Consider the following 16,955-nt stretch of genomic DNA (forward strand, 5'->3'; position numbering starts at 1 on the left):
CAAATACATCAATTTTTTTCTAAAATAATTTATTTTCAAAATCGAACCCTTGAAAAGTTAATCTAAACACATCTATAACTTAATGAGATTACACTCAAAATCATTTTATCTTAATACCGTAAACTATCACTCATTTGTTGTTTGTTGATGATAGTTTGATTTTCTCGAAAGCTTTGATCGACCGAGGAATACTTATTTTGAGTTGATATGAACTAAAAAATACTACTGAAGGAGAATAGTTTTACTTTTGTTAATACTTTTCAAAAGTATTTTACATTTATTAATGATTTTATTGATGAGAAACCATGTCATGTAAATGTTTGTCAAATTTGAGTAGATGCTTCTCAAACATTTTCTTTATAAAAAAAATTAATTAAATATAAATGAAACTTGGAAGGGAGTATACTAATTTATTAATATTTATATATTATATAATCTCTAAACTAATTTATTTTTATGTATGATTGAAGGGGGAAACAGTTGATGAAACCTAAGATTTGTCAGAATACCCTAATCAACGGAATTTAAAATTCATACGGATCTACAACATTGATTCTCTTCACGGCCAAATTATTGACTTAACGTCCCCATTTTTTTTAATAAAAAAATCTCCATTTCTTACTAATTTCTTATTGATGGATGATTAAGGCATAAGTTTGGAATTTCAATAATTTAGGGTTGTTTTCAAATATAAAAAAATAAGTTAATTTATTTATAAATATAGTAAAATATCATTGTTGTTAGATATTTATCCGTATCTATCTGATAGACACGTTTTATTATATTTGAAATTATTTTGACAATTTTGCAATCTAAAACAATTACCTTAATTTTTAAAATAATTGATGTCAATTTTACTTTATGAAAAATTGATGGTGAAAAGAAGTAAAATGATGTTTGGTAAATTTTAATTTTAAATTAGAAAAAATAGTTACGGTGTTAAATAAATTAATACTAAATTGGTGTAATTTAATTATATGAATGAAAGTAGATTTATTATTTTAATTATTTTTACATTGATAATTTATTATTATTTAAAATTTATATGATTTGAATTTTAAGTACTTTTATTTAATTTAAATTATTTAATAAAATATTAAGAAAAATAATTGTTATAGAAAATTTGTTCGATTAAAATTTGAAAATAGAAGGATATTATTATAATATATTTCTTTAGATGGTCAACAAAATAGAAGAGTTTTAGGAAAGCTAAATCTAAAAGTTATTGTTCAATAATTTGATTTACCAAACAATGAAGACAAATGAAGACGGTTAAGATTTTTCGAAGATTAATTTCTCAGTTCCAAATACAATCCCAATGGGTAGGTTTAGTAAGTATTTGTTTTTTTTTCTTTTGGAAAATCAATCGAAACACTCGTCTACTTCTAAATTTCTTGATTTATTATCTACTTTTTACCAATATTTTCAAAAATTAAGCTAGTTTTCAAAACTAAAAAAAATATTTTTATTTTTTTGTTTCATTTTTTAGATTTGTTAAAAAATCAACTCTTTTGCTTAAGAAATATGAAAACTATTTTAAAAAATGAATAAGAAATAGGTTTAATATTTGAAAACCAAATGGAGTTTTGGTTTTTAATTTTTGAAAATTAAGTCTATTTTTTTCAATTTTTTATTGTGGTTTCCATATTTCTAGAATAAAAGAGTTGAATTCTTAGTTAAATTTTAATATATATATATATGTATAGTTTTAAAATTTTGGCTTATTTTTTGAAATATTGGTAGAAAATATATAACTTAGCAAGAAATCTAGAGATACTTGGGGAGTTTTGTACGCTTAATTTTTAAAAAAAAAAAAATTAAAAAAAAAACAAATGAAGTTTAATTTATATTGATATCGATATGGTTATAAACTTTACAAAATTTCAACCACTTTATCTTAAGATTTTTAAGAAGTTATTAATATTTGACACTTAAAAATGTTACATCCTGTTTAATGAACATTTAGTTGGTGGTCTAAGCCAAATTCTAAGGTATCGTTTGGTAATCATTTTGTTTTTCGTTTTTGTATTTGAAAATTGATTATATATCCTCCCCATTTTTGCATCTTTATTGAGTACAATGGTTAAATTCTTAACTAAATTAAAAAAAAATACAAACTATTTTTTTAGTTGACAATTTTAGATTTAATTTTTTAAATCATTGGTAAAGATAGATAGTAAATGAAGAAATTTAGAGATAAAAGTAGTGTCTACAGGTAGGGTTGACAATGGGGTCGGGGCGGGATGGGGGGTGTCCCCCATCCCCAGCCCCGTGGGAGAAATTCTCCCCCATCTCCGCCCCCGTCCCCACCATTTGAAGGTGAGGATTCCTTGTCCGAAAACGAGGCCCCATTCCCCGTTTCCCTTCGGGGATTTCGAGGATTTCTCTACTAGTTCCCGCGAAAAATCCCCTACTAGTTCCTTCTGGGGGATTAAATTTGATTTTATTTAAATTTTTTAAGTTTGGGTTTGACTTCTTGAGCTTAGAGTTAAAATTGGGATATTTAATATTAGACTCAAATCCAACACTATACATTATAAACATATATATAAATAAATTATTTTATATATTATAAATATATAAATATATCAAATCAGGGGTCGGGATTGGGGCGGGGATACTGTCCCTGTCCCCGGACGGACCTCAAAAATTTTCTCCGATTTGACCTCATCCCCAGTCAAACCGAGGATTTCCTGCTAGGTCCCCGAGGGGAATTTTGCCAACCTGCTTAATTTTAAAAAATAAAAACAAAAAATAAAATAAATACCAAATGAAGCCTAAATAATTTATAAAAACTAGCACTGTATTTGGCAAACATTTTAGACCATTTCATAATTATTTGGTTTTTAGTTTTGATTTTTTTTTTCTTTCAATTTTTAAAAAACAAAAACTATACATATTTGGTTTCCATGTTTTTGCTATTTTAAAACAAAAAACATATATGGTAATTTTTTTTTTTTGTTTTTGTTTTTTATAAACTAAAAATCAATAACATGTTTGATAATCATGTTTTTTTTAATGTTTTTAAACAACTAAAATAAGTTGGGATGACTTTCACAATTTTATTTTTTTATAAAAATAAAATAAAACTATTTTTTAAAAAATATTTTCCATTTAATATACATAACTATAAATTATATTTTTATTTTTATTTTTTTAAAAATCCATATTGATAAAATATTATCAATATTTTTAATATGCTGATTAATCAGAAATTAAATGAAGCAAAATAATAAAAAATATATACATTGACAAAATAAAAGAAAATAGTTTCATTTTCACTCCCTTTATGGTGCTTAAATTGTTATGAACAATTATCTTTTAGGATAGGACAACGTAACTTCCCGTGAATGCAATACTTCAACAACATGACTGCGGATACTGCAATGTCTTCATAATCGTATATAAAAGAGATTGAAAATTGAGAGAATAGTTCTCTATATTTTTTATAAACTATTTGTGATAATTCAAGTAGTCACATCTCTCGGTACAAAGTTGTATCTTTAGAGAAAAGAGAAATCCTAACATCAAGTTTATGCCTTTACCTAAAAAACATACATTCTGATGAAGAGCTGTGGTTTTCTAATTTTTTTAAAGAAAATTTTCACATATAGAAAAAATGTCAAATTATTTATAGAAATAGTAAAAAATAAAATAAAATTGATACTAATAGACTTCTATCAACATCTATCACATAGTATCAAGGATAGATTTCTATCAGTTTCTATCACTAATAGACACTAATAGACTTCTATCAGTCTCTATCAAAGAAGAATAAATTTTGCTACTTTTGTGTAAATAGTTTCTTTTATTTTTTTATTTTTGAAAATTTCCTATCTTTTAAAAACAAATTAATTTTATTTATCTTTTCCATATTTTAAATTTTAAAATGTGTTTTTCTAAAAAAATATTAAGATAGTCTTAGTAAAATAAAAATGAAGAATTGATGTTGAACTTAAGTGTAAAACAAAAAACAGTTTTGATATTATTTAGCATTTATTTCATATAAAAATAGAAAAGAGATAAAAGCAGAAAATATTGGAACTTGTGGAATTCAAATTTAGTGGAACTAGTTAGAAGACACATGCAATGCATGTTGACTTAAAATTCTTTTCACATAAATATTTAGAATACATTTCAAATTGCAATTTACTAGTGTAACGAATCCAACCTTTCGAGTACTCTGACATGGACCATTTCGACTAAATACTCATTTTCATTCAAAACATTTTAACTGTCATAACATAAATAAAGTGAAAACATGAATGACCATTTTAAACTGAAATGTAAATTAAGTAACAAATCCAATGATCAACACATTTAGTTGGAATCCCAGAAAAACGTTTACAAACAAAAACAATATTCCAAAACAAAACATTAAAACCTGTCATCTGACAACATATTCAAATAAAACGAATATAAAACATTTAAATAATTAAATGAAAACAAAACATGAATTGCGCAAAAGCGTTATCTATTGTCCCCATATGACTCTATCACAGGTCTCTCCCGTCCCTCGTCGGTCCATTCCTGTTGTAGTCGGAAAATATAAAGAAAGAAATGATAAGTATAATAATACTCAATAAGTGACCCGCTATTGGGCCCTCTAGGTTATATGTTAACTAGTTTATCTAGGTAACGGTATACTCTCATATCATATCAGTCGTAATGATCCCGAAAGTCATCTATCAATCATAAATGCGATCTCGAAGGAACACACATCAGTCATAGTGTGTTTAATTATTCTATATAAAGTGAAAATTTATTTTTTTTTTCTTAAAAATTGATATATTAAATTTACACTTAATTGAATCCCATATTCATCAAATAAATTGAAATGAGTAGGAATTAAAAACTAGTAATAATAAAAGGAACAAATTAATTGGTGTTATAAAATTTCTAGAAATTATCATGAATTAGTAGTAAGTTAAGTTTTCATTCTATAAGTATTTTAGATGTTTTATGAATTTATGAGAACGATGCTATAACCGCTTTATTTATTTCAATATTGTTACAAGTTAAATATGATTTTAGAATGTTTTAATAAGTTATGAATTTTAGGCTCAAGAAACCACTAGGTCTTTGATCATTGGAACCCACACCCTAGCGCACGCATAGGTCAATATGGAACTGTGTGATAAGGTGCTTTAACCCTTTTGAGATAGCCCTCTATCAATTCATTAAATTTACAATATTTGGCATAACAGTTAAAGAGAAAAAAAAAAAAAAAAAAAAACTTTCTAATCCTAGTCAAAATAATAATTTGCATAAAATTCCATCTTATACATACATTAGTAAGGAATTACTTCCTTTTAAGTGTAGTGCGGCAGAAGCAAGAATTAGTTTAGTTTTTCTAATTCTTTTGTGCAGTCCGGTGGCAGGGAATAATTTAATATATATATATATATATTTTTCTTTTATTATTAATTTCAAGATACTAAGTTGTGGTATGAAGAATCAAATAATTCACGTTGAGCTATTTGGGAGAGTTGGGTAGTGCGAGTTTTGGAACCATTGCAATCTTCATCAGAGTAGAACCTGCAGTTGCAGAAGACAAAAAGTAGTCTCGAGTTTGGGGCGAACCAGTATATTTTTTTATGTCGATTCTCCTTTCCCTTCTCTTAATTATTTGTGGTATTTTATGATCAATAACCTTTTTTGGCTTTAACCTGTAGAAGTGGGAATTTTAGATATAATTTAGTTTTCGCATTTTATTTATATCTAAGTATAAATTCCTGGTACCAGAGCTTTTTGGTTCAGGAATCATGGGATAATCAGAACCAAGAAGTTGTAAGGTAACACAATATTTAATTTTCGCATTTTATTTATATCTAAGTATAAATTGGGTATTTCATCCTGGTAACACTATTGGATGCGACCCACTCTGGAATTATTACAAGAAGTTGTAAGGTACTATAAACGATGTGATCCACAAATCGTTCATGTTGAGACATGAGAGTGGGGACATCCTATGCAATGAGTTTGCATATAGACTGAACCACGAAAATAGTCACTTTTCTTTATAACGACTGTTTACTGTTAAAACTGACTATTTCATTTATTATATAACCTAGGTTAACTCGATCTTAATCCTGAGCTAGTTGTAAACTCTTGTTTGTTTGGGATTATCCTTTGATATACAAACCGTGAGAGTAGTCCAACATTACTGCTCAATAAGCTTACCATTTTGGGGATAAGATCGGATGAATAGCTGGGGACACAACCTTGCACGATGGAATTCACTTCTACCCTATTTAGGGTTAGCAGATAGGTTGTTCTCTTAAGTACTGACTCCAAGTCTTGAACAAATGGGACCCCGCCTTTTCATGATAGAGAAAGGATTTGATTCATAGAGATTATGAATCAGAATTGTTCATTAAAGGATCAGTAGGAATTTAAGGAACAAGATGTAGTCGCAAGGGTAAAACGATATTTTTGACCTAGTCGTGATTACGAACAACCTGGGAACTGATTATGGTTATTAAGTGGACATAATATATCTACAGTGAGGGGGTGGCAGCGATCCCGGAGAATTGCATTCATTACATTGCGATCATTTCCAAAAAAAAAAAAAAAGAATTTTGAGAATAATAACTCCACTATCAACGCAATGAGAAAACCCATGTTGATAAGAGTTAAGTTGTGAAAGGCACTTACCCGTAGTTGGATGCCCGCATGACACACGTGGAGACAAGCCAAAACGAAAGTAAGTTGCTAGGATCAACGCATAAGCGCAACTCCTCTGTCGGGTGGAAGCCAAATTAAGCAAGACATAAGTTGAGTTGAATATGGAATGCAACCGAAGTTGGATGCCCGCACGACACACGTGGGGGCAAGCCAAAACGAAGAGCGTAACCAGGTTTAACGTTGCATTTTAATAAGTAATCACAAATTTTTTTAAGTGTTTTGCACGAACGCATTCCCAAAAGCTAAACGCAAAGTTGCGGTGAATGAATAAAAAGTTTTTGAGTAAAGGCTTGCCGAATTTAAACTTAGAAAATATCTTTTTAAAGAAGCAACTGAAGTGGAGGAAAGCGTTGCGGCCATGGTTAGAGATATGAGTAAATTATATTATGAGAGGCTTGTCATCGCAAAGGAAAGCTAGAAGGTGAGTTGAGAATTTCTTGAGTATAACGCATGCTTGAGGACAAACATGATTCTAAGTTTGGGAGTGTGATGACTGCAAAAATGCACGTCATCTTATGCCTTTTATTTAGAATTATAAAGGTTGTTAAGCAGAATATGCGGTGATTATGTTAGGAATTCATGAGAAAATGAGTTTGTGTCAATCAACATTAAGAATCTCGGCTAACCCACTATTATGCGTTATTATGCGTTCAAATATTTATTTTTGTAGCAACCGCAGAAATTGATCGCATACGCGGGAGCCAGGCTATCCCAGAGACGATCACATGCGTGATCGCATACGCTCGACAAATGAATATTTTGTCCATTAATCGCATGTGGTGATCGCATATGACAGTCGTATGGGTGTTGCGGCTGTCAAGCGAATACATCCATCGCATGGGAGTTGCGGTGGTCAAGCGAATGCGGTCATCACATAGAAGTTACGGTCAACAAGCGAATGTGTTCATCGCAAGGAGCTTGCGGCTACAAAATAATAACCANGAATGCGGTCATCACATAGAAGTTACGGTCAACAAGCGAATGTGTTCATCGCAAGGAGCTTGCGGCTACAAAATAATAACCATAATAGAGGGATGATCGCAAGGATGTTGACATTTCACCTACCACGCTGTTAGCAGCAGAGATTCAGAAAAGGACTATCGCGCCGCGAGTGTCAGATTCAAAGCAGGTCCATTAATACTGTCGGCGATCAAGCTCTGTAAATTGAAGCCGCTGAGCAGAATTTCAGATCATCCAAGGTTTTTCGCCCGAGGCTTGCCTTAGGGCGGATCCTTGTGATCCAGACGAACACGTGAGAGGAATACTTGAGAGTTTTTCATCCCCTTCATCCATTCCGAGTGACGATCGGAGCCTTCGCTGGAGTTAGAGCTCGATAGAGTCAGCTCCACCGCCCATCCATGGCACCACCAGCAGCCTTGACACACATCTACTGGAAGTAAGACATTGCTTCTAGCTAGTCCTTTCATTTGCTCTTCTTTCCTTAGATTGTATTGTATTACATTATGCCTTAAGAAATTAATACATTTTGTGAACAATGCATTTCTATAATCTCCTTCGACTCCATCTCCATCTTCATTACTTAGCATCTTTAACCTTCATTGCATCACTTAGTGAGATTGCTAGAGTATCGCATACTTAATCATGCAGCATAGAAATATGAAGCATGTAGCAAACCACCGGGAGGTGTGCGTTACGTGAGTGTTGTAAAAAAACCTTATTTGCTTAGTGTGAAGCTGTAGCAATGCCTGTCTATAGGCGGACGCAATGCTTGTCTATGAGTAAAGTCAGCAACAACTAACTGTCCGAGAGGGTAAATGGTTGGTCACATTAAGCAATGTAAGCAATTATTCACTAGAAATAGGAATAATCTTACGTCAGCTAGGTTTATGCGATTACCTTGTCTTATGAGTGCATTATTCATCATTTAGGCATACTCGAGAAAGAGTCTAAAAAAATAAATCTAAGTCTCGGGAGAGCGGATTGGATTGCATAAGCAAGAATGGAGAACTTAGAGATAAGCTCTATTTGCTATTACACAGCGTATGCACCCTACAGAGAGGATATTGCATGTGTACAAGAAGTAGGATACAGTGGTATGCGGTCATCTTGTTTATGTGTGGAAGCACATGAGGAGGAATAGAGACTTAGAAATAAGGCCTCTCGACATGTCGCATATACGTCGCATACGTCCTCGAATTAGGCTCAAGTGTGTGTAGCATGATCGCGTAGCTTGCGTTGGCTGGGGTTTCCCTTGCGGTCAAGCTTAAGGTTGCGACGAAGATATCCTCACATTTTATCTGTTTTTCCATGCATTTTACTACTCGTCAACAGTTGTCGTGTTTTTATCTCTCATTCATATTCCCACTGCTTGTCTGTTAGTTAGGAGTAGGAGTAGTTCATTAGATTATACCCCCCATCATTCTTTTATTCAACCGCCGCAAACACATCACCGCATTCATTTAGCTACAAGTCCCTGAGTTCGACCTCGGATCACCCGAGAAACTTACGTTCGCGTTATACTTGGCGTGAGCGCAAGAAAACTTGTGACAGGAATGCATGGTCATCGCATATAAGAACACATATTTTCATTCCAATGCATGACCACCAACGCATGAGTATCAACGCATACCTTAAGACATGCATCGCATATTGCGTCCCACATGATTTTAGCCATCAAGTTTTTGGCAGCTAATTTCACGTCACCAAGCATCAAGTAAAGTTGTATCGCTGACTCTACCAAGGAAGCGGAATAGTGGCTGCATGCAAAGTTGCTAAAGAAGCAGTATAGCTACGCAAATTCTTAGTTGATTTAGAAGTCGTTCCAAATATGCACCTGACTCTTACACTGTATTGTGACAATAGCGGTGTAGTTGCTAACTCCCCCAGGAGTCACAAGCATGGAAAACACATTGAACGAAAGTACCATCTCATTCGGGAGATTGTACACAGAGGAGATGTGCTCGTCACAAAGATAGTCTCTGAAGACAACCTTACTGATCCATTCACCAAGCCCTCTCGGCTAAAGTTTTTTAGGGCCACCTAGTTAGACTAGGACTTCGAGTAGTGTAATCTAGGGCAAGTGGGAGAATGTCTATGGTATTGTAGATTCCCTAGTCTATTGTATTTTTTCCATTATGTATCTCAACATTATATTGTATATATTTGTTCTCACTGGAGTTTTAGTCCAAGTGGGAGATTATTGGGAATGTCCTGGAACTTGCAGTTCATGTTAAACATTCCATTTTATCAATAACAATGACTTGTTGATTTTGCATCTTATTATGAAAATCCAATAAACGCATCCTTGACTATAGTCTGAATGCTGTAACTTTATGTAGTAACATAAACAGGATCAAGTTGATAGTATATAGCCTAAATGGTCTAATAAGTATATGGATGAAATTGGGTATCTCATCCTAGTAACACTATTGGATGCGGCCCACTCTGTAGTTGTTACAAGAAGTTGTAAGGTACTACAAACGATATGATCCACAAATCATTCATATTGAGACATGAGAGTGGGGGCATCATATGCAATGAGTTTGCATATAGACTGGACCACGAAAAATAGTCATTTTTCTTTATAACGACTGTTTGTTGTTCAAACTGACTATTTCATTTATTATATAATCTAGGTTAACTTGATTTTAATCCTGAGCTAGCTATAAACTTCTGTTTGTTCGGGGTTATACTTTGATATGCAAACGATGAGAGTAGTCCAATAGCACTGCTCAATAAGCTTACCATTTTGGGGATAAGATCAGATGAATAGCTGGGGACATAGCCTTGCAAGATGGAATTCACTCCTACATATTTAGGGTTAGCAGATAGGTTGTTCTCTTAAGTACTGACTCTAAGTCTTGAACAAACGGGGCCCCGCCTTCTCATGATAGAGAAAGGATTTGATTCATAGAGATTATGAATCAGAATTGTTCATTAGAGGATCAGTAGGAACTTAAGAAACAAAATGTAGTCATAGGAGTAAAACGGTATTTTTGACCTAGCCATGATTAAGAACAACCTGTGAAGGATCGATTTACTGATTATGGTTATTAAATGGACATAATATATCTACAGTGAGGGGAGTTCAACTATGGGCTATAGTGGAGTGTCCCATTAGTTAATGAACGGGGGTTAGATTAGACTAATGAATTTAACAGATTAATCTCGAATCGTTGGAGCCTATGATCTGTAGGTCCGCGGGGTCCCCCTACTAGCTCGTAAATGGATAAGCTTTAGGGTAGCTTGAGAAATTAATTTAAAATGTTCAGATTAAATGGAACAAGAGAAAATATATTTAAATATGATTTAAATATATGAAGATAATTATTGTGCAAAAATTAATTTAATATTTGATATTTAAATTAATTTATGAAATTAATTAAAGAAAATCATTTTTGTATTAAAATGGTTTTTAAATATTTTTTGTTTTAAAAGAAAATGGAAAACAATTTTGCATGGTTGCACAAAATGGGGATTCAATTTTCTCCATTACCTTCATCTTCATACTCACACAAAGACCATTATCCTCTCTACTTTGATTCTCCAAGCATGAGCCGCAAGCCATGCACTCCATCTCTTTGTATGTTCATCTACTATATATAAAGAGGATTGGAGTTGTTGGAAAAAAGGAGAATGCAGAATTTTGAGAGAAAATTTTTTGTGAAGAAGAAATTTTCTTTTTCAATCGGCGCTTTGAAATCTTCTTGCTTCTTCACATCTTCAAGTTGTTCTTGAGTCCCCCAACTCTGCCTAAAGCTCCAAGAGCATAGTAGAAAATGCTTTGAGGTGGGTTCACAGTGATTTCAAGTGAAGATAGCTGTTGTACACAAGAGTTCATCAAAGGTATGTTCCGAAAACCCACTTTTTAAGAAGAACACGCTTTAGTTTTTGCCAAAATTAGTGATTTAAAATGCTTATGGATCCTTGATACTTCCGCTGCATGTTATTTAACTCTTTCAAGTTTGCCACATAATCTATCTCTGGAATTGAAGCTATGGCCAAAGTTCAACCACGTGAACACTACAAGCTAGTCTCATCCTTATGCCCTCTCCTTTATATCTATATGTTGATTGATACCCTCTAGTTCCTTATAAACTTTTATTCTATCACACTGATAAACTTCTATCAACTTTTGCTATCCTCTTTCAAACTAAATAGTTACCCTTTGTTTTTTAATTTTTGAAAATCCCCCAAAGAAATAAGAAATCACAAAGTAAATGAAGATTAATTTCGTTGTAAAATTTGTATAATATCTGATTTATTAAATGGATAATACATATGAAAACTATTTGTTTTTAAAATTATATTAAAATATGAAAGATATTAATCTCAAATAAAGCTCAACGGCTAGTTTTCATTTCAACAGACTTTATAACAGACTTGTAAACACATATATATAGTTGTTACATTCATTTTGTTTTTGTTTTTACATTCAGTCTTCTACAAATTTCTGTAAGAAAGAAAATTTCTCTGAAAAATAATTTCAATAAAATCATTTTCCCTTCCCGTGGATGTAGGCTTCAAATTAAATCGAACCACGTACATGCTTTTGTTGCTCTTCTCTTCCTCTTTCTCTTCTTTAATTTGGATGCGTGATTTGATTCTTCATTCTTTGTGATTTCACACAAGAATACAAGGAAATGTTGAGAGTGTTAGAGAGATTTTCTGAAACTAGGTTGAAGAGAGAGAGGAAATTTTGTTTACCAAATGAATTTTTAGTCGACCTCAAAGAATTCCCACTGATCGTTGATAGTGGTGTTATCCACGTGTTGTCGAGGCAGCTGAGAGGCGTGGCTCACCGAGAGCCTTTCGTTCTACCAAACCTCTCTTCCTGGGCTGGACTCTTCTCTTCGTGGCTTGAAATAAAAAGAAAAACCTAACAATTTGGTATCAGAGCAAAAAGACGTTTAAAGATTTCAATTCTTGAACTATCATGATCACAAGATTCACACAAAATGGCAGTAGCAATGTATGAGATGGAGAAGTTTGATGGTAAAGGGGATTTTGGTCTTTGGAAGGCAAAAATCAAAGTCATTCTCGGTCAGCAAAAGGCTCACAAGGCCCTAATGGATCCATCCACTCTCCCAAACACTGTTACAGCTTAAGAAAAGGAAGATTGAGAGCTGGTAGCCTATGGTATATTAGTTCTAAATCTTAGTGATAATGTTTTGAGGCAAGTTATTGACCAGGAGATTGCCTATAGGATTTGGACAAAGTTGGAAGACTTATATGCTACTAGAGATCTTCCTAATAAAATGTACCTTAAGGATAAATTTTTCACCTTTAAAATAGATTCATCAAAGACACTTTCTGATAATCTAGATGAGTTAAAAAATATTGTTGCTGAATTTAAGAATCTTAGGAAGAAAATAGAAGATGAGAACGAAGCATATGTACTTCTAAATTCCCTACCTGAATCCTATAGGGAAATTAAAAATGCTTTGAAGTATGGAAGAGTTAGTATATCTATTGATGCAATAATATCTACCCTAAGAACTAGGGAACTTGAGTTGCAAGTAGTTAAAGAAGGAACAACCGAATGGAGAAGGACTATTTGTAAAAGGAAACTTCAAACCAAATCAATCTAAGGACAGAAAGCAGCAACATACAGATGAAAACAAGCCAAAATAGAAAATTACGTGTAAATATTGCAAAAATAAGGGACATTTAATTAAAGTTTGCTTCATCCTCAAAAGGAAAAATCAAGAGAAGGAAAAAGAGTCCAAAGGCAAGCAGCCTGAAGCCTCTGTAGTAGAAAGCTCCTATATCTACTATGATGCTTTAGCTTCAACTCTTGACAAGGTCACCTATGTTAAGCCCCTTGGGAAACATGATTGGGTTTTGGACTCCGGATGCACCTACCATATGAAACCTATGATACCCTGGTTTAACTCCTACAAATAGATAAATGGAGAAATAGTTTACATGGGGAACAACCAAGACTGTAAATTGAAGGCATTGGGTCAGTCTCCATAAAGGTCAAAGATGGGACTATCAAACTTCTAAGGAATGTAAGACATGTCCTATTTCTTAAGAGAAACCTAATCTCCTTTGGAATACTAGATGCAGTAGGGTGTGAATACAGGGGCAAATGTGGAACTCTTGAGGTCTTAAAAGATTCTATGGTAGTTCTTGTTGGGGAGAAATTCAATGACTTGTTTGTAGTCAGAGGTGTTGAAATGATGACAGGGGAATATGTTGCCACACCAAATGAGATGACAAAAGCTGATGTATGGCATAAAAGGCTGTCTCACATAAGTGCCAAGGGGCTATAAGCTTTATCTAAACAGGGAATTATACCCAAAGGAATTTCAGACAAGCTGACCTTCTGTGAACATTGTGTTTTGGGGAAAGCAACTAGACACAACTTTACCAAAGCACACCATTCAACTAAGGCAATTCTAGACTACATTCACTCAGACCTTTGGGGTCCAGCTCAAACTCCTAGCCTAAGCGGTTCAAGGTATTTACTTTCCTTTATAGATGACTTCTCAAGGAAAAGCTGATTTTTTTTTCTTAAATCTAAAGACCAAGTGTTTAATAAATTTAAAGAATGGAAACTCATGATTGAGAAGAAAACTTCTAAGGAAATTAAATACCTAAGAACAGATAATGGGTTAGAGTTTTGTAGTGAAGATTTTAATACATTTTGTAAGGAATTCGGCATAACCAGGCATAGGACAGTCAGACATACATCCCAACATAATGGGGTAGCTGAGAGACTCAATAGGACCATTATGGAAAGGGTCAGATGTTTACTCAGTGAAAAGTATTGGGCTGAAGCTGTTAGCTATGTTGTTTACACCTTAAATAGGTGCCCACATACATCCTTAAACTTTATAACCTCTGAAGAAAAATGGACAAAACATCCTCCTAACTTAGATAACAAAACTAAAGTCTAGGGCTGTGAAATGTATGTTTGTTGGGTTCATTGAAGGTGTAAAGGGCTTTAAAATGTGGAACTCTGCTGAGAAAAGGTTTGTAGTCAGTAGGGATGTTCCTTTTAGAGAAATGGAAATGTTCATGCAAAAAGAGAAGACTACAATTAAGATACCTAAAAGCCCTACGACTAGGATTGAGGTGGAGGCATCTATAGATCATGGCTCTCCTAATGACTCAGAAGAAGAAGAGGATATTGCAGGACAACAGGTAGAAACCACTGAAATACAACCTGACTTAAGTCAATACTCCCTAGCAAGGGATAGGCAGAGAAGAGTGATTGTTCCACCAACCAGGTACACTGAAACAAACTATATGAACCTAGTTTTAAATGTAACCATAGATCCAAGTGACCAGGAACCAACTAATTTTGAGAAGGCAGTAAGCTGCCCTAATGCTAGGAACTGGATTGAAGCTATGTGTGAAGAAATGCAATCACTGAGTGTTAATAACACTTGGACTCTAGCTTATCTTCCTAAAGGATGCAAGGCAATTAAGTGGATCTACAAACTAAAGGAGGGTTCTTTTAAGAATGAAAAGCCAAGGTACAACGCAAGATTAGTGGCCAAAGGATTTACTCAAAGGGAAAGTATTGACTACTCTGAAATTTTTTCACTAGTAGTTAAGCAAACATCTATCAGAATTTTACTATCCCTGATTGCTTAATACAATCTTGAACTAGATCAGCTAGATGTTAAAACAAATTTCTTTCATGGTTACTTAAATGAGGTCATCTATATGGTTCAACCTAAAGGTTTTGTGGAAAAGGGTAAAGAGGACCTTTACTATCTTCTAAATAAGTCCATTTATGGTCTTAAACAATCTCCTAGATGTTGGTATAGAAGATTCAATGACTACATTGAAAGTATTGGATTTCAGAAAAGCATATATGATATTTGCACCTATGTAAACTCAACCTTCTATAAGAACAAGGTGTACCTACTACTCTATGTGGATGATATGTTGCTAGCTGGGACCACTAAAGAATATCTAAATCATGTCAAAAATCTCCTAAAGAGAGAATTTGACATGAAAGATATGGGTCAGTCTAAGAAGATCCTAAGGATTGAAATTGATAGAGATAGGGGTTCCTCTACCCTAAGCATTAGTCAAACCAATTTCTGCAAGAAAGTTATTAGAAGGTTCAATATGTCTAATGCTAAACCTGTAAACATACTTATTGCTCAACACTTTGTCCTTAGCTAATTCACCCAAGGAAACCGACTTGGAACACCTAAATTAGATGTAAATGGTTTCTTATAGTCAGGCAGTAGGAAGTTTGATGTACCTCATGATCTCCACTAGGCCATTTATCTTATTGTGCAAGTCTAGTGAGTAGATTCATATCAAACCCAGGAAGAAGGCATTGGGAAGCTACTAAATGGATTCTTAGATATATAATTTGGTCTAAGAAATCTAAACTAATTTATCAGAGTTTTAAGGAAACAGATCTTGAACTTTATGTTATGTAGACTCAGATTTCGCAGGGGATCAAGATAAGAGAAGGTCCCTAACAGCGTATCTCTTCCTATATGACTCTAATCTATTAAGCTGGAAGGCTAATCTACAGTCAATAACAACCCTATCTACTACCGAAGCTGAATACATGACATTTTCAGAAGCAATAAAAGAGGCATTGTGGTTAAAGGGCTTGATAGAAGACTTTGGTATCAAACAAACAGTAGTTAAGATCTACTGTGATAATCAAAGTGCTATCCATCCTTCCAAAAACCCACATTATCACTCTAGAACAAAATATATTGACATTAAATATCTCTTTGTAAGAGACAGAATAGAAAAAGGTCAAGTCGAAGTCTTGAAAGTTCATACCTCAGAAAACATAGAAGATATGCTTACCAAGCCAGGGTCAAAGCTCAAGCTCAACAAGTGCCTTGATCTGATCGGCTTCGTTTTACCCAAAAAAGGATAAACAGTGGTCAGATTTGGAAGGGAGAAGTTATTCAGAGTTGAGATTAAGGTGAAGATTTGAAAGATATTAATCTCAAATAAAGCTCAACGGCTAGTTTTCATTTCAACAAACTTCATAACAGACTTGTAAACATATATATAGTTGTTACATCATTTTTTTTTTTTTTGTTTTTACATTCAATCTTCTACAAATTTGTGGAAGAAAGAAAACTTATCTCTGAAAAATAACTTCAATAAAATCATCTTCCCTTCCCGTGGACGTAGGCTTCAAACTAAGCTGAACCACATACATGCTTTTATTGCTCTTCTTTTCCTCTTTCTCTTCTTCAATTTGCATGCGTGATTTGATTCTTCATTCTCTGTGAATTTACGCAAGAACACAAGGAAAGGTTGAGAGTGTTAGAGAGATTTTCTGAAACTCGGTTGAAGAGAGAGGA

General features: G+C 33.3%; 1 long non-coding RNA gene across 2 annotated transcripts; it reads right to left on the reverse strand.

Moving 5' to 3' along the window:
* Nucleotides 1-12,057: 12,057 nt before the first annotated feature.
* LOC120068332 lies at nucleotides 12,058-16,955 on the reverse strand. 2 transcript variants are annotated; one of them, XR_005479167.1, is made up of 3 exons: nucleotides 16,420-16,955; nucleotides 12,355-12,506; nucleotides 12,058-12,260 (listed from the first exon to the last, which is right to left on the reverse strand). It is a non-coding gene; the product is annotated as an uncharacterized LOC120068332 (long non-coding RNA). The 2 variants fall into 2 exon arrangements; XR_005479166.1 differs by having other exon boundaries at nucleotides 12,355-12,526.

Source organism: Benincasa hispida, chromosome 12 (assembly GCF_009727055.1).
Source record: "Benincasa hispida cultivar B227 chromosome 12, ASM972705v1, whole genome shotgun sequence".
Classification (NCBI taxonomy): domain Eukaryota; kingdom Viridiplantae; phylum Streptophyta; class Magnoliopsida; order Cucurbitales; family Cucurbitaceae; genus Benincasa; species Benincasa hispida.